The following is an 18,392-nucleotide window of genomic DNA, read 5'->3' on the forward strand; positions in this document are numbered from 1 at the left end:
TAAACCTCCCCTGCTGCACTTTAAGCCCATTACTCCTTGTCCTGTCCTCAGAAACCAAGAGGAACAAATATTCTCCTTCCTCCTTGTGACACCCTTTTAGATATTTGAAAACCGCTATCATGTCCCCCCTTAATCTTCTTTTTCCCAAACTAAACAAGCCCAGTTCATGAAGCCTGGCTTCATAGGTCATGTTCTCTAGACCTTTAATCATTCTTGTCGCTCTTCTCTGTACCCTTTCCAATTTCTCCACATCTTTCTTGAAATGTGGCGCCCAGAACTGGACACAGTACTCCAGCTGAGGCCTAACTAGTGCAGAGTAGAGCGGCAGAATGACTTCATGAGTTTTGCTTACAACACACCTGTTGATACAACCTAGAATCATATTTGCTTTTTTTGCAACAGCATCACACTGTTGACTCATATTCAACTTGTGGTCCACTATGACCCCTAGATCCCTTTCCGCCATGCTCCTTCCTAGACAGTCGCTTCCCATCTTGTATGTATGGAACTGATTGTTCCTTCCTAAGTGGAGCACTTTGCATTTCTCTTTATTAAACCTCATCCTGTTTACCTCTGACCATTTCTCTAACTTGCTAAGGTCATTTTGAATTATGTCCCTATCCTCCAAAGAAGTTGCAACCCCACCCAGTTTGGTATCATCTGCAAACTTAATAAGCGTACTCTCTATCCCAATATCTACATCATTGATGAAGATATTGAACAGTACGGGTCCCAAAACAGACCCTTGAGGAACTCCACTTGTTATCCCTTTCCAGCAGGATTTAGAACCGTTAACAACAACTCTCTGAGGGTTAAGTCCTCTTGCACAAGTGTTCTTGCGCAAGAGGCCATTGTAGACAGGTAACATCAATTTCTTGCGCAAGAAAGCCCGATGGCTAAAAATGGCCATCTTTGTTGCTCAAGAGAGCATCTACACTGGCACGGATGCTTTTGCGCAAAAGCAAATCTTTTGCGCAAAGGCACATGCCAGTATAGATGCTCTCTTATTCAAATACTCTAACGCAAAAACTCTTGAGTTTAGAGTATTTGCACTAAATCCTGCCAGTCTAGACGTAGCCCAGGTCTTTAATACAAGCTGGGGGTCTCGGAGAGTTTGTACTAATAGATGCTGGGGGCTTCTATTGGGAGTTTTATAATAGTGTATAATGATGTCATAGTGAACAGTGAAAGCATAGCAGATGACATTGAAATGGACACCAGTTGAAATTTTTCTTAAATGTAGAGGTGTTATGGAATATATCTTGCAAGCGACTTGTGCTGCTCGGGCTGGGCTCTGTAACCCCTCAACTGAGTTTGACTTAAACTAGAGTGTCTACCCGCTGGGTCCAACTGTAAGCATGCTGCCTTGGGCCCACAAACTCTTTCACTGGGCCTAGAGATGTGGATAGCATTCTTCCTCCTCTCCCCTGATTACCTCATCCAGCTCATGCAGTAGCTTCCCTCATCTTAAGCTGGTAAAAAATTGCCAAAGAGAGACCACAAAAAGAGCACCTTTTGCCCTTTTTAATCTTTTCATCCCTCAGTCAGGAGACTTCCAGTCAACCTCTACAGAGGCTACAGAGTCCTACCAGGTTATTTCATTTTGGTGACCTTCCTCTACTAAACTAGTTCTTCTAGTTGGCAGTCAGTCTCTTGTTAAGGGTGATTACATTTAAATGAGAGAGCACATAAGACAACTATCCTCTTTTGTAAGCCCTTTGACACCCAATCTTGCAAATCCAATCTAATATGGAGGCAGATGAACAATGGAGAAAGTAAAGTGCTACATATTGAAAAGGGAGTGTGCCACTTGATAAAGGGATAGACAGAAAGTTCAGAAACTCATATGGAATTCATAAAATTGTACAGACAGACTTCCCAAACAATCATGGGACCACACCTGTCCCTTTGTGTGGGCTGAGCTCCCTTAAGATTTCAAGTAGACACAAAGGCTCTAGCTATCCCTAATTTCTGCCATCCCCCGGCCTCCTTTAGTCAAGCGACTACGTCTAGATTGGCATGATTTTCCGCAAATGCTTTTAACGGAAAACTTTTCCGTTAAAAGCATTTGTGGAAAAGAGCGTCTAGATTGGCACGGACGCTTTTCCGCAAAAGCACTTTTTGCGGAAAAGCGTCCGTGCCAATCTAGACGCGCTTTTGCACAGAAAAGCCCCGATCGCCATTTTCGCGATCGGGGCTTTTTTGCGCAAAACAAATCTGAGCTGTCTACACTGGCCCTTTTGCCCGAACAGGCACAGCATAGTATTTCCGCAAGAAGCACTAATTTCTTACATGAGATCATCAGTGTTCTTGTGGAAATTCAAGCGGCCAGTGTAGACAGCTGGCAAGTTTTTCCGCAAAAGCAGCTGCTTTTGTGGAAAAACTTGCCAGTCTAGACACAGCCTTAGGGTATGTCTACACAGCAGTGTTATTTCAGAATAACTGACTACAAGCAGTTGTTTTCATATAATGTGAGCTGGAGGATTTCTTATTCCAACTCCTGTAACCCTCATTTTATGAGTAAGGGAAGTCAGAGGAAGAGTGCTCTACCTTGGACTTCCGGCTATAGTCCAAAAGCTGAAATAAGCTATTTCGACTTAAGCTATGCAATTGATGTAGCTTAAGTTGCATAACTTATTTCAGCTTTAGCCCTTACAGGAATAGTGGTGGAATAGAATCTGCTATGGAGGCATCATGCATCCTCACAATCAGCTTCCTCTGGGTTGATCTTTCAGTAACAAGTTACTTTATTTTTAGGGCTGCTTTGTACCACCAGTGCCCCACAAAAAAAACACAGCCCAGCCCAACTCCAGCTAGTGTCAGTGCAGCTCTTCATTCTTCCAAGGCAGAGGTACTGAACACAGAGTAGGTTAGAGTGCAAGGGAATTTGGACAAGATCCTAAATTCTGAGATTAGCTGCATGTGGTCATTAAAGACCCCATGGCACTTTTCGTAAGTGCACATGTTTGTGCCATCATTTTTGGCCCTAAAGCTCCCATCCCTCACTACTGAGATGTGCGCCAGTTTGCTGCTTTCTATCCCAACAGGAAAAAAGTGCTTTTTGGGGGTAGTACACAGTATGGTACAGTGGTTAGGGACATTCTCTCCTGTTGCAGTTTTGACACAGACATCTGCAAGCTATGTATGATTTTTCCTAGGTGGCCATGTGTGTCTTAGAGTCTAGTTGATCCTATTGTAACCTGTCTCAGAGCAAAGGCAAAGGGATGGCCTTGGTACTTTGGTATCTCTGGATTTCACTTGGAACCAGCAAACTTTTTCTGTAGAACATTCTGATCAGAAAAGTGAAGGTAATTTTTTTGACTGCATCTGATTAAACAAGTGTTCTTTTGAACAACAAACTTCTGCAATCAGACTGTTCTGGGTAGCACAGTCAGCTAAAAATACTTGCTTATTTTTTCACAGAATTCACAATAAAGGAGGGCAGAATGGCTCCATCTAATGTGGCAGTGTGAGCTATCTTTGAATGATAGTGAACTTAGACTTTTTTTTCTTGTAAAAGACTGATGGGAGAGAAATGCTACATTCCTACCTTTAAAGAGAAAGAAAAAGGAATTTTAGCTAGAAATGTGGGGTTATTTAATGCTTATATATTAGGGTATAATGACTATATAATTATGCCATAGACACCTCTGTGAATTAAAGTAGCAGAATTAGGGATCCTCTTTGGAGCTCTCTTTCTATGGAGCTAAGCAGACTAATGGCACATTTCACTATAATCTTCCTATCTAGGATCCCTAATTCTGCTGCATCAGAGAGCACACTTTACACTTTCTACTGAATCATCAGGCAAATTCTCCTCAATTTGTGTCACTGGTTAAAAGTAGCAGAGGGAAATTTCTTCCTGACCTTAGTTCATCCCCTGAGGCATAAGAATGTAAGAGCCTTTGTCATTTTATTTCAGGTGTTAGAACTGCAGGTGCTTTTCTTATTCATTGAGATTTCTAATCTACTGCTTGGTCTTAAATTTCTGTGACAGAAAATTGCCTGGATTCACTTTAGTAAAGTCCTACAGCAGCAAGTGTCACAGATTAACCTCAGTGAGATCCTGTGAAGGAGAGAACCATGGATTAATCACTGAAATCTCCTGCAGCAACAAGTGCCACTGGGTAGGATCTTGTCATGCTAAGACCTCTAACAGTAAGCATTCTGTATGGACTGGAGGAGGAGGGGTGGCTTTTAGGGAGGCTGGAGAGGAGGATGTTGTGGTCATTGAAGTGGGGGGCAATGAGTGACTGGATGAGAGATTTAGATGTGGAGATGGAAAGAAAAGGAAGATGGGCAGGATTTGGAAAGGGTCTGGATGCACGTATAACACTTTCTCAGGATACCCAACGTAATAACTTAGCTGGAGTTGTGTATCCTAAGTTGACCTTCCTCTGCAGTGTGGAGCAGGTCCTAGATATTTACCTAGATTTCCAACAGGCTATATAAAAAGCACTAGTGAAGTCAGTTCAGATTAAAATTTCATACAGACAATGACTTGTTTATTCTGCTGTATATATTATACACTGAAATGTCAGTACAATATTTATATTCCATTTGATTTATTTTATAATCAGATGGTAAAAATGAGAAAGTGAGCAATTTTTCAGTAATGGTGTGCTGTGACACTTGTATTTTCATGTCTGATTTTGTAAGCAAGTACTTTAAGTGATGTGAAACTTGTGATATGCAAGATAAATCAAATTTCTAAAGGGGTATAGTAGACTGGGGAGGTTGAGAATCACTTCTTTGTAGTGTTGGAAACCAAAACACAACAGCACTGCCCAAGACCATAGATCCAGAAAGAGAAACTGAATGGGTACAGACTATGACTCAGTCCACTTTCTCAAGCTAAAAGAATTCCAAAAAATAAGTAAACATAAATCTATCCTTTTCTGCTTAGGCTATTGCAGTCTGCCTGTCACTGTAGTATCTGCTATACCAGTGTCCATGTTCATTTTTAGAATGTTTGGTTTTAATAATCTAAAGTGCTCATAGCCAGGAGAGGAAATGTATAGAAATGTGAGACTTATTTTGACATTACCCTTTTAATATTAAGGCCAGTATTTTCAGTAGTTTGCCAGTAGAGATTTAATCTATTTCAATCCACTTATGGACCCCAAAGCCCAATATATCCATTTTTAATTCTCAGATAAAATAAAGAACCACAAATAACATGAAATTGTGTTAACTTCTGGTTTACCTTTTTATGGCATTTCGCCCAGTACTTCGCAACCTCGTATGTATCTCTTCTCTAATCTTTAAAGCAAAGCATTCTTGAATCTTGGCATAATAGAATTGTAATTCTTCATGCTATACTCATGATATAAGTGATGCAGGAAATTCAGTTCTTTGATATATATGAACATATACATTTTTTCCATACAAAGACATGCACAAATACATATTTAAATGTGTGAGTGCATACCTAGCCATAGATGGTCAAAATGTGACACACCCAAACCAAGGGTAAATGAGATCCAATTTACAGGAAATTGGAAGCCCCAAGAATTCCCAGAAACAGTGGTAGGTGGGACACATTCAGATCAGTGATTCTGATTTGGCCCATCTCTAGCAAGCACAGCGGGTGAGCACTCACACTCATGTACCCTTCACAGTTTTGCTCTGATTAGGTCTTGATGCAAATGCAGCTGTAGGAAAGCGATGAGACAGTGGCTAAAGAATTTTAACGGGATTCAAACAACCCATATGCTGAGTGTGGGGATCTGCAAAGCTATTTCTCTGACTCACCTTGGCAGCTATACGAGGTGGGTTCCTTCAGCCCACATTTGGAGATATAAAAGGCTGAGAGGCTTTCTGTGGAAAAGAATTTTGGCTGACATAACCCATTTTACATGTGGAAGCATAGTTCTGCTTTAGGGCTTTGCTACTAAATGCAAACCCCAGGAAGTGTGGAGAGGGCTTGGACAACAACATGTATGTGGTCACAGAGATGAGTGTGGATTGTTGCAAAAGTATTTCCCATTCAGACGTAATTCCTAGGAAAGTAACTGGATTCATATGTTCAGGTGTCAGACAGATGAATATGGTGTGGCCACACAGCCATGAGTGTCATGTTCAAGGGTGGTCCATGCCCTGGTGGCACAAGAACATTGCATGGTAAAAAGAAGCTGAATTTTGATGTTGATCATGACAGACAGAGTGTATTTTACTTGTGTATAAAAACCAAGGGAAAAGGGAACAAGGGAGGGGAAGGCAAACTCCCTGTGGAGATTACCCAGGCTTGTCTTTATCAGCAGTTTATTTTTTTTAGTATGTAAAACACAGATGCTTCAAAAGGTTTGGGAGTCTATTAGGTTTCCCATTAATCAGCCTCTATTTATATCAGCTAAACCTAGAAGAGACTGGCTGGAATTCCTGAAATATACAGGATATTTGCTAAGTGCCTGGTAGTGCTGAGATGGTGCATCAGCTTCCATATTCTCTGCATTCTGTTAGCCCCAATAGGAAATCTTCCTTTCAGAACATGGAGCACGTTATCTGTAGCTGGGTTTATATTGCCTGGTTTATCCCTAAAATGGACTTTCCTATCTAGTTGGCTACGGTTTCTCTTGTGCACAGCCATAGTGAATTTCATCTCATCTTCACAAAGCCGGAGCTTTGGCTTTCTAAGGTGATCAGTGCGTAAAATCTATTGACTGAAGTAGCAGCCCCGTCATTCTACATCCCCTAGATTGCAGAACCTGTGCAGTCATGTACCCCCCTGGTCTAGAGTCTCCCCTTCAGCCTCTCACCACATGTCACTTATATACTGGGTGGTTTGGAGCCACCAGAAAGCACCTTTCCTAGCATGTAGGTGGGTTGTAGTTATGCCTCTGCATTCACGATCCTCCCACAATTCTTCTCTGAGACGCTAAATGGCAAGGCATACATTGCGTGTAGAGCCCTGCATTGAATTTCACCTGTCACGATTATGCACACAATTATGCCAGTCACACCCAACCAGGTTACTCTTGTCATCCTCACTTCAGGCTGTTCCTCTCTAGAAACAATCCTGCTTTGAGAGTCATCATTCAAAGGATGTTAGTGTTTGCTTTGACTCCTGGCCAGTTATCTGATTAAAAGTAGGTCTGATAACGTCCCATGCACCTTTCCCCATTTTTCCAAAAGGGACAAGTGGCTTAGTTTCCTTACAGGTTTTAAGTAGCTACCCTGGTGAATTTGTGTGCCCATTTATCCATCCAAACCACTAAAGAGCATGAGAGCCACTTTAATGGAGAAGCCGCATTACCCTAAACTGGGAAGCACCCTGAATATTGTTAATGCCCTAAAAAATAAGTGGCTTTGCTGATAGTTTAGAAGCAGCACCAGGTGGCCCACAGAAACAAGAACCTGGAGCTTGTCACCGGTCTCTTCTGTAAAAAGTGTATGATGGTCAGCTGTAGCACAACTGAGATCCGGCCCCACTGAGGAACTGTATAGACACATGATACGAGACAGACCCATGCCCCCAAAGTATTTACAAAAGGCAAACAAGGAAGTATCATCATCCTTGTTCTATTGAGGGGAAACCAAGGCAGAAGCAATTAAAATGACTTGCCCAGGATCAGATAGTGACTCTGCAGCAGCTCCAGAGACTAAAACCTGATTTCCCAAGTCACAGACAGTGCAGTGGTGGACTGCATGTAGCCCATCAGGGTTTTGTGTGTGGCCCACAAGATATTTTGTTTAACATTGCCCTTGTGCAGGGTTGCTAGATTCCATCTATGTATTTTTTTTCCTTTTAGTATTACTAATGTGACATGTACATAAAGTAAGTGCACATGAAGTCAGGTGCACGCTAATTGCACAGAACACTGACTGCAAGAGCTGAGCATTCCCTCTGTATCCAATCAAAGCACTTGTATGGTTCAGTTGGCACCCCGCAAGCTCTAAGTAAGCAAATGCAATTAGCAAAAGTACCCTGTGCTGAAAAATTGTCTTAGGGTAGATCTATACAGCAACATTATTTTGAAATAACTTAGTCTGTGTCTACACAGCAGGCAGTTATTTCAAAATAATCATAGAATCATAGGACCGGAAGGGACCTCAAGAGGTCATCGAGTCCAGCCCCCCGCCCTCAAGGCAGGACCAAGCTCCACCTACACCATCCCTGACAGATGTCTATCTAACCTGTTCTTAAATATCTCCAGAGAGGGAGATTCCACCACCTCCCTTGGCAATTTATTCCAATATTTGACCACCCTGACAGTTAGGAATTTTTTTCCTAATGTCCAATCTAAACCTCCCCTGCTGCACTTTAAGCCCATTACTCCTTGTCCTGTCCTCAGAAACCAAGAGGAACAAATTTTCTCCTTCCTCCTTGTAGATATTTGAAAACCGCTATCATGTCCCCCCTTAATCTTCTTTTTTCCAAACTAAACAAGCCTAGTTCATGAAGCCTGGCTTCATAGGTCATGTTCTCTAGACCTTTAATCATTCTTGTCGCTCTTCTCTGTACCCTTTCCAATTTCTCCACATCTTTCTTGAAATGTGGCGCCCAGAACTGGACACAGTACTCCAGCTGAGGCCTAACTAGTGCAGAGTAGAGCGGCAGAATGACTTCACGAGTTTTGCTTACAACACACCCGTTGATACAACCTAGAATCATATTTGTTTTTGCAACAGCATCACACTGTTGACTCATATTCAACTTGTGGTCCACTATGACCCCTAGATCCCTTTCCGCCATGCTCCTTCCTAGACAGTCGCTTCCCATCTTGTATGTATAGAACTGATTGTTCCTTCCTAAGTGGAGCACTTTGCATTTCTCTTAATTAAACTTCATCCTGTTTACCTCTGACCATTTCTCTAACTTGCTAAGGTCATTTTGTATTATGTCCCTATCCTCCAAAGAAGTTGCAACCCCACCCAGTTTGGTATCATCTGCAAACTTAATAAGCGTACTCTCAATCCCAATATCTATGTCATCGATGAAGATATTGAACAGTACGGGTCCCAAAACAGACCCTTGTGGAACTCCACTTGTTATCCCTTTCCAGCAGGATTTAGCACCGTTAACAACAACTCTCTGACTACGGTTATCCAGCCAATTATGCACCCACCTTATCGTGGCCCTATCTAAGTTATATTTGCCTAGTTTATCAATAAGAATATCATGCGAGACTGTATCAAATGCCTTACTAAAGTCTAGGTATATGACATCCACCGCTTCTCCCTTATCCACAAGGCTCGTTATCCTATCAAAAAAAGCTATCAGATTAGTTTGGCATGACTTGTTCTTCACAAACCCATGCTGGCTATTCCCTATCACTTTATTACCTTCCAAGTGTTTGCATATGATTTCCTTAATTACCTGCTCTATTATCTTCCCTGGGACAGACGTTAAACTGACCGGTCTGTAGTTTCCTGGGTTGTTCTTATTCCCCTTTTTATAGATGGGCACAATATTTGCCCTTTTCCAGTCTTCTGGAATCTCCCCTGTCTTCCATGATTTTTCAAAGATCATAGCTAAAGGCTCAGATACCTCCTCTATCAGCTCCTTGAGTATCCTGGGATGCATTTCATCAGGACCTGGTGACTTGCTGACATCTAACTTTCCTAAGTGATTTTTAACTTGTTCTTTGTGTATCCTATCTTCTAAACTTACCCTCTCTCTGCTTGTATTCACTACGTTAGGCACACCTCCAGACTTCTCGGTGAAGACCGAAACAAAGAAGTCATTGAGCATCTCCGCCATTTCCAAGTTTCCTGTTACTGCTTCTCCCTCCTCACTGAGCAGTGGGCCTACCCTGTCCTTGGTCTTCCTCTTGCTTCTAATGTATTTATAAAAGGTCTTCTTGTTTCCCTTTATGCCTGTAGCTAGTTTGATCTCATTTTGTGCCTTTGCCTTTCTAATCTTGCTCCTGCATTCCCGTGTTGCTTGCCTATATTCATCCTTTGTTATTTGTCCTAGTTTCCATTTTTTATATGACTCCTTTTTTATTTTGAGATCACGCAAGATCTCCTTGTTAAGCCAAGCTGGTCTTTTGCCATATTTTCTATCTTTCCTACACAGCGGAATTGTTTGCTTTTGGGCCCTTAACAACGTCCCTTTGAGATACTTCCAACTCTCCTCAGTTGTTTTTCCCTTCAGTCTTGCTTCCCATGGGACCTTACCTACAAATTCTCTGAGCTTATCAAAATCTGCCTTCCTGAAATCCATTACCTCAATTGTGCTGGTCTCCCTTCTACCTTTCCTTAAGATCATGAACTCTATTATTTCATGATCACTGTCCCCCATACTGTCTTCCACTTTCAAGTTCTCAACTAGTTCCTCCCTATTTGTTAAAATCAAATCCAGAACAGCTTCTCCTCTGGTAGCTTTTTCAACCTTCTGAAACAGAAAGTTGTCTCCAATGCAGTCCAGAAACTTATTGGATAGCTTGTGCCCCGCTGTGTTAGTTTCCCAACATATGTCTGGATAGTTGAAGTCCCCCATCACCACCAAATCTTGGGCTTTGGATAGTTTTGTTAATTGTTTAAAAAAGGCCTCATCCACCTCTTCCACCTGGCTAGGTGGCCTGTAGTAGACTCCTAGCATGACATCACCCTCATTTTTTACCCCTTTTAGCTTAACCCAGAGACTCTCTACACAGCTATCTCCTACGTTCATCTCCACTTCAGTCCAAGTATGTACATTTAATATACAAGGCAACCCCTCCTCCCTTTTTTCCCTGTCTGTCCTTCCTGAGCAAGCCATACCCTTCCATACCAACATTCCAATCGTGCGTCCCATCCCACCAGGTTTCTGTAATACGAATGATATCATAGTTGTATTTATTTGTTAGCAATTCCAGTTCTTCCTGCTTATTACCCATACTTCTCACATTTGTATATAGGCATCTAAGATACTGATTTGATCTTGCCTCCCTGTTGTGCCCTGACCCTCCTTTCTCCTTGCCATTATAGGCCGTAATCCCCCCATTTCCAACCCATCTCCCAGTCCCGCATATAATGTCCAAATACTGTCAAGCTGGAGGATTTCTTACAGCCCTCATTGTATGAGGAGTAAGGTAGTTGAAGGAAGAGAGCGCTATTTCAGATTAAGTGCTGTTTAGATGCTCCCAATTTTGAAATAAGCTATTTCAAAATAAGATATGCAATTGACTTTGGTCTTTGTCCACCATCAGTGCAGATTACCAGTACTCTTGCGAGCTAGTTGCATATATTGCTCCAAAACCTGGAAGTGCATGTTTATGTGTTTTGTTATATTCCTATGTAGCTGCACTACTGGGTGGTGGGCACTTACTCTATTACAGATACGCTCAGGTTATTTTGGTCTGCATCCCAGTCTAGTTGCTATAGGTCCCCATCTTAACTTTTTAATAAAATCGATTCTGTCTTGTGTCTCTGTAGCCTTCAATTAATGTAATTTGTCCCCATGGTAAAAGGCTTTCAGGCATCTCAGTAAACCATTATTCAAACCACCAAGCACTGAGGAGTGAATCTGGGAAGTATTTAATCTCTTCCTCCATAAATGAAGAATTATTATTAGGCAGGTGAATTAGTTATTAGGTAGGTTATGTTGTTATTTAAAAGGGCCAGATTAGATTTACAATTCAATTGGAGATGATGGCTGAAGAGACACAGGGAGAGGCCTCAATCCTTGGCTACTGTTGGACTGTACGCAGAGGATTGTTGTGGGTGGCTTAAAGGTCAACTTTATACTCCCTTGCTCCTGCTGCTATGGAAAGTGCAGGTCTGATCTCCTTGTGCTGAACTAGAGCAGCCTGGCTGCTTGGTCTCTCACTAGCTTCTAAGGGGCTGAAACCCCAGTTGGGGATTAATGTGGACCATGGGCATCCCGACCATGCCCCTTTTTCTCTGGGCACACCATTTTTCCCTACCATACTGGCAGCAGGTAAAGGGAGTGGGACAAGAATCCCCAGATCTTGGAGATTTTCCTTTATAGAAACTATGTGGACTTTTCCCCAACAAATTATGTTCATCTGTGTAATTTTATTATTTACCATAGTTTCAACTAATTTGCCCAGTACTGATGTTAGACTTAGCAGTCTGTAATTGCCAGTATCACCTCCAGAGCCCTTTTTAAATATTGGCGTCACATTAGCTATCTTCCAGTCATTAGGTACAGAAGCAGATTTAAAGGATAGGTTACAAACCACAGTTAATAGTTTTACAATTTCATATTTGAGTTTTCAGAACTCTTGGGTGAATGCCAAGTTTTTATATCCATTCCCTTCTTCCTGACCCTTTTCTTTCTCCTTAGCTCCCCTCTCTTGACAATATGACTATGCCTAGACTACAAGCCTCTTTTGAAAGAGGGCTTCTAGATTACAAGCATATTTTTCAAAAAAGCAAGCCTTTTTTGAGAGTCTAGACGCTCTTTCGAAAAAGCACAGTTTGAAAGAGTACTTCCAAAGAAAGGCATTAGTCCTCATAGAATGAGGTTTACTGCGATTGGAAAAAAAAAACTGCCGCATTCTTTCGATTTACTTTTAAAAGAACGTGGCTGCAGTCTAGACACAGGTGACGTTTTCAAAAAAAGGCTATTTAAAAAAAAAAAAAACCTGTAGTCTACACACACCCTCATAGTCAAACCCCTTTCTTTACTCCCTCCACATTCCCTCTTGAACTGCCGCTCCCCCTCCTTTCTTCTCTTCCTCTATGCACACCTGAATGCACTTTCTATAGCTGTAGCCTCGGATTCACCTCCAACTCCATCCTCAGTTTCCTCCAATCTTCTGATTCCCACCCTCTCCCTTCAACTGAAGTGGCCAAGCTCACTAATGCCTGCTTCATGACCAAACTTAGGGCCTCCACTTCATCCTTCCCTGGCTCCTTTTGATGCCATCTTTCTACTTTAAATCTTAGGCCCTCTCTGCTTCTATCAGACAGTGCAGTACTCTGTCTTCTCCCCTGCAGTGACACCAGCCTTCATGATCTGTCTGTCCATTTCTGACACAAATATCTTTGCATTTATCTTTCATGCCTCCCCAAACTAGTCCATAAAGCCACTCCAGTCTTCCTTCAAATCCCTCATCAAGATCTTCTCCTAATAAGATCCCCACAGAAAACCGAACAGAATCAGCCAGTAGGGGATTTCCAATTTCCATTTGATTTATGTAAAGACGTTCTTTTACCAACATTTCTATCATTCTTCCTCCCTCCCCCTCCCCTCCAGTCTTTCCAACTGTTTCTTATCCCCACTTGTTGGCTCTTTTCTTAAACTGTAAACTCTTTTGGATAAGGGCCATCTTTTACTCTGTGTTTTTACAGCCCCTCCCATCATACAGCCCCAATAGAATGCTGATGCTAATAGTGCTGCATGGACAGAAGTTTGGGAGAACCCCCCCAGGCAAAGAAAGGATTGAGGCTCACTATTATAAACTAAGAAATGCCCCAAAACAGCTGTGGTGAGGTTCTCAAGTCCAAATTGGGAATGGAAAGTGCTACATGTGCAGCTACTTGTTTTCTATTTGATATTGACAGCTTCTGTTTTCCCTTCCATTTCATGTCTTTCCAGATATAGTGGACAGAAAGCAGCCAAAATTGCTAATTGAAGCCTCCCATAACTATTAACTCAGTTTGTGAATACAGAGGCTATTGTTTCAACCTCCCATTAGGAAAATCACCAGCTGTCAAAGTTAATGAATTTGGTAATCCTCTTGGTCAGCAGACAAGACCATAAGAAAACAAGAGACGGATTTCATTAGATTTTCTGTTTTAGGAAATTCTCAGAGTCTTTATGGGCCCAGTCCTGCAAAACACCAAGCACTCTCCGCTCAATAGATTGTAACTGGAGTTGAGGCCAGTCAGCATCTTGCTGGAAAAGGCCCAAATGTTATACTTTGCCAGAAGTACTTGCAGTTTAGAAATCCTATTAGGTCCTCTGTGTGGGAGATTCTGGAGCCAGGACTCCTGGGTTCTAGTCATGGCTTTGCCATTCACTGTGCAACAGTGGGCTAGCTTCTTACTTACCCTCTCTGGTCCCTTAAGGTCTACATCTGTAGTAGGGAGATACCTCTGAGACAAGGAATGATCAGTATCATAAGCAGAACTGGATTTTAAGTTGCACACAGTGGGGCACCAGTGTTCCAGGGCCACCTGACCTCTCTAAAATTGTGTGAAAAATGAGAATCAGCTGCAGGTGGGAGGGGTGATGAAGATGCTGTGCTTAGAGGTGCGTAAAGTGTAAATTGGCCCTGAGAAGAAGCCTTGGTTCACTAATGACTGCAAAGTGATTTGAATGTAAGTCAGTAGAGATTGGTAACGAGATAATTATTGTTAATGGGGCATCAGCAGGGTATAAGCGTGACTAGATAACAGTTGCTATTGATAAGTTTGGGTTGAACTGATCACCAATTTAGAGCTGGGAATTTCACCCTGTTGTCTGTTAGGATGTACCTTGGGAGGGTGGGGTTGTTAGTCCTAAAAACTGAGTGAGGCTCATTCCTTAGGACCAAGAGAGCTTTTCCCAGCTGATAGGTTTCTTGGGATTGCAGGCACTGGTTGGTAGGTTCCAGTCTTTCCTGCTTACTATTCCAAATTTTCTTTGTAATAAATGTTTGTTTCCCTTTGGGAGATTATAACTTCACCCAAGAATGTCCCTGTGGCCTGCAATGCTGCCTGAAAAAATCTCAATGCTAGGAACACATTTTTATTTAATGCCCTTGTGAAGAGATATGTTAGTTAACCTATTGAGCAAGTGTAATGACAACTGTAAAATCAGCAGCATTAGCTACCAGTCTTGTATTGAGATTGGCATGGGCAGACCTGTACACCCATTTTAAGTGCCCCACTGAAGTTGAAAGGGCTCCACATAGGTCTGCCATTGCAGGACTGGGGCCTTAAGCAGCAATTTAGTCAAACACTTGCTTAACTTGAAGCATGAAGTCAATGGAATGTAAGCCTCTGCTTAAAGGCTTTGCTGAACTAGGGCCTTAGGCAGAGACGTGAGGGGTTGGACTCCTAACTAATAAAATTATTAAGAAACATTGGCAGGAGAACATGATGTACTGTGGTCTAACTATTTATCAGTAGTTGCTGCTGGAGATTTGTTTACTTTTTTTAAATGTACAAAAGTATAGTAGTGTTACAGGATAAAAATAATCCGTTGGGTTAAAGGAGGCATCAATACATCACTTTACTTCACAAAAGCCTGTACAACTTGACATATTTGCTATCTATATTTTATATTTTCACAGCTGCAAGTGTGTCAGTGAAAATCATTTCACAGCAATCATTTTGAAGCTTACAGCAAAATTTGGAACATTTCAAAATTAACTAATAGGTTTTTTCCCCCATGGAAGAAAACCTCAACTTTGAGGCAGGAACTGCATCTTCGTTTTGTGTGCATGGACAGCACTTACTACTTTGGGGATGATACCACAAAGCAAATTAATAATAATGAAGGTCATGCTGACTGCATGAAACAAACCAAATTAGAATGTAAACAACTGGAGCTCTTTTTTTCTGAGCTCTAATGACATATTTGGAGATGTTCCAATTTATCTTGAATAAATTATGTGGTTTGTAAACATCTTTTAAAGACATAATTAATTAATGGAACAACAAGATAATTCACTATCAAAAGCTGCTTCTTAAAGGGACATTGAAGTTGGGATAAACCTAACAAAGAAGGGAGACAGAAAGTGCAAATATAAGTCTTCAGCTTACACTCTTCAAGTTGTGTATTTTTGTTCATAGTGAGTCAAGGACTGGACAGCGAGTCAGATTTCAATTAGAATTTCCTTTCTTTGCTTGGCTTCAGCTATAACCTTTGAATATTATCCTAAACATAGCTGTTTTCATGGCAGACAAAAAAAATTCATGAGAGATGCACTCAATGGCAATGGCTGGATTCCAGTACATTTAATCAGAGTTTTTTCCCCTCTAGTTTTTTCCCTCTCCACTTCCTATCCCCTCTACTCCCATTTGTTACTAGGATCCTATGTGAATTCCTCCCCCCCAGCCCCATGGGGACAAGCTTTAACATTTATGGTAGCTGGTCTCATTGAGGCGGGTGTGTACCTGTTTATCTCACTAGTTTTTTTGTCTTCTTTCCACCCCAAACACAACAGTTTTGTCTGTTGTGCTGAAGGCCATTATGCTTGATGATCAACATTGGCTTGTGGATCTGCAATTCAAATTCCCCACTCTAAAGTATGCTCTTTAGGACTGAACAAACCTATTTACTGAGCCCTTTCTTCATCTGTTAAAGACACTTATCCCTCCTAGCCTTTTTTCACCTTATTTGTGAGGAGAGTAAGTAGGCCTTGTAACATTAGCTGGAGGGATAATGAAGCTTGCATAGCTATCTAATAAAACTTGATTTGAAAGTGAAAATGTATTACATTTAGGAGACCAATTCTTCAAGAAGAGAGGCAGCTAATTGCAGAGATTGAGTCTCGATATAATTCCAGCATTTAGATTAACAGGGTAATTGAATGCTATGTGTTGTGTTTCATTGACCTGCATATCTCCTTATCGGTGAAATTCTGCAGCTTGTCAAGTAATGTCTTATTTCTAGAGCAAAGAAAATAACTGGATCTTTAACTGATTTTTTTCCCCTCTTATTGATTACAGCAGTCATGCTATAAGATGATCATCCGCTCATTTGAGACAGGCCAATTCTGCACTAGAAACTTTAGTCGATATAATAATATCGACTGAAGGTGTAATTTATAAAGAAAATTTTCTACTGACAGAAGAGTATAGTGTACTGTAGGGGCAGTTGTACCAACAACTGGTATACCTTGTGGAGAATCAGTATAAGCCATAAAAGCACTATTTTGCTTAGGACAGCTTACTGGTATAGTGTCACGCAGCAGCCTGTGCCACTCTTTGGCCTCTCCCCCATGTTCTCTCTCCGTGATACTCACGTGCACTTTGAGTTCACCATTGGTCCAGTGTTTATTTACACATTTGCCCACACACCCTGGGGCACACACCCCTCTCCTTTTGCTTCAGTTCCGCAGTCCCAGCCAAGTTCCCTCTCACCAGGCAGATGCCTCTTTTAGCGCAACTCAACCGGTGGAGGAAGGGAGACCTGGGCCTCACCCTCATTCCAGGTCCTGACCCAGGGTCCTAAAGACAGGAAAACCCTTCCAAGTTGGTTGCTGGGGTGTTTCCCCTAAACTCACCAACTCGCGGGCATCCACTTCGTCCCCAGTGCCTCTGTGGTATCCCGCTTCCCCGTCCTGTCGACAGGTTCCCTCTTTCCTTCCCCCAGCTACCCTCCCTTTGTGTGCCGGATTTCCCATGCGCCGCCCCCCCATCATGCCGGGGCCCCTCCCCTTTTATGTCCGACGTGGGAATGTCTGCTCTCCTCCGCTGCGTCTGTGTCCTCAGCAGGCCACCGTAGCTCCCCTGCGGGGCCCACGGAGTCGCTCTGCCAGGAGTGTGGGGTGTGGCTGCCCCATCAAATATAGCTATACCAGCAAATCTTTTCTGGTATCGATTAGGCCCTAGTTACAGCCAGAATCATTCATCTGTCCTTGTGGCCAAAGAAGCTTCATCCCTAACAGTCTATTTAAGGGCTTTAGCTAGTCTGCCACTTCAAGCAATGAGACCTGTTTTGAGAAACTATTCCAAAGTAGAAGGGAACATATGCTCAGGAGATGTTTCCAGATCATCAGCTTGAATTTTATTTTACAGTTTCATTCCATGACTTATAAGCAGTGCCCTTTGGACAGTTCTGTATTTACTCAGATTGAAAACCTGAGGAAGAAAGGAGAAATTGTATAGATAGTTAACAGACAGCCCCCTTGTTTGGCTAAGCATTTACCTTAGTTATTTTTCTCTCTCCTCAGAGTGTAACAATCACTGTCTTGACTGACTCTGGCATTGAACTGAAGACATGCAGAGCCAAAAACACCTGCCTTTATAGCTACCTCTTAAAAGCTAAGGCCTGTAGTATGCTCACAACATCTGTGGCTCATGCCCAGAGGTGATGCACAACACAGATTGACTAGTGGGTTACAAGTGTACACGTATACCTCACCCTGCACCATTGACCTAATCCTCACACAAGTTTTTTCCTCTTTTTGTGTCACATGCTCTGAGCAAGCCTTGGGTTTACTACACAACCCCACAACACTCAGTCACCACACCCACAGATACCTGCCAACACAGTTCAAACACAACAGAGCATCATTTTCATGTACGTGAAACTGAAAATGCAGCTGTACATTCCTCAGCAATTCTGTTCCTCAACAATTAATTCTGCTGCCTTTCCTTCTCACAATCAAATTCTACCTCCCAACACAGTTGCCCACCTACCTCTCATACACTCCTTTCTGTTGTGCTGTCACTGTGCCCTTTTGCCCTGGGCTCTCACCTCTACTTCTCCTGCTCTGTCTCCATGCCTTGCCACTCCCTATTAAATGCTTCTGTTTCCTCTGCTAGGGAGTGGGAAAGGGGCC

General features: G+C 42.2%; 1 protein-coding gene across 3 annotated transcripts in view; it reads left to right on the forward strand.

Annotated features, from left to right (window-relative positions):
• The window catches only part of STUM (stum, mechanosensory transduction mediator homolog), a 106,484-nt gene that overhangs the window by 34,860 nt on the left and 53,232 nt on the right, over positions 1–18,392 (forward strand). The window lies entirely within an intron of this gene.

Source organism: Pelodiscus sinensis, chromosome 3 (genome assembly GCF_052426305.1).
Source record: "Pelodiscus sinensis isolate ZL-2025 chromosome 3, ASM5242630v1, whole genome shotgun sequence".
Classification (NCBI taxonomy): Eukaryota; Metazoa; Chordata; order Testudines; family Trionychidae; genus Pelodiscus; species Pelodiscus sinensis.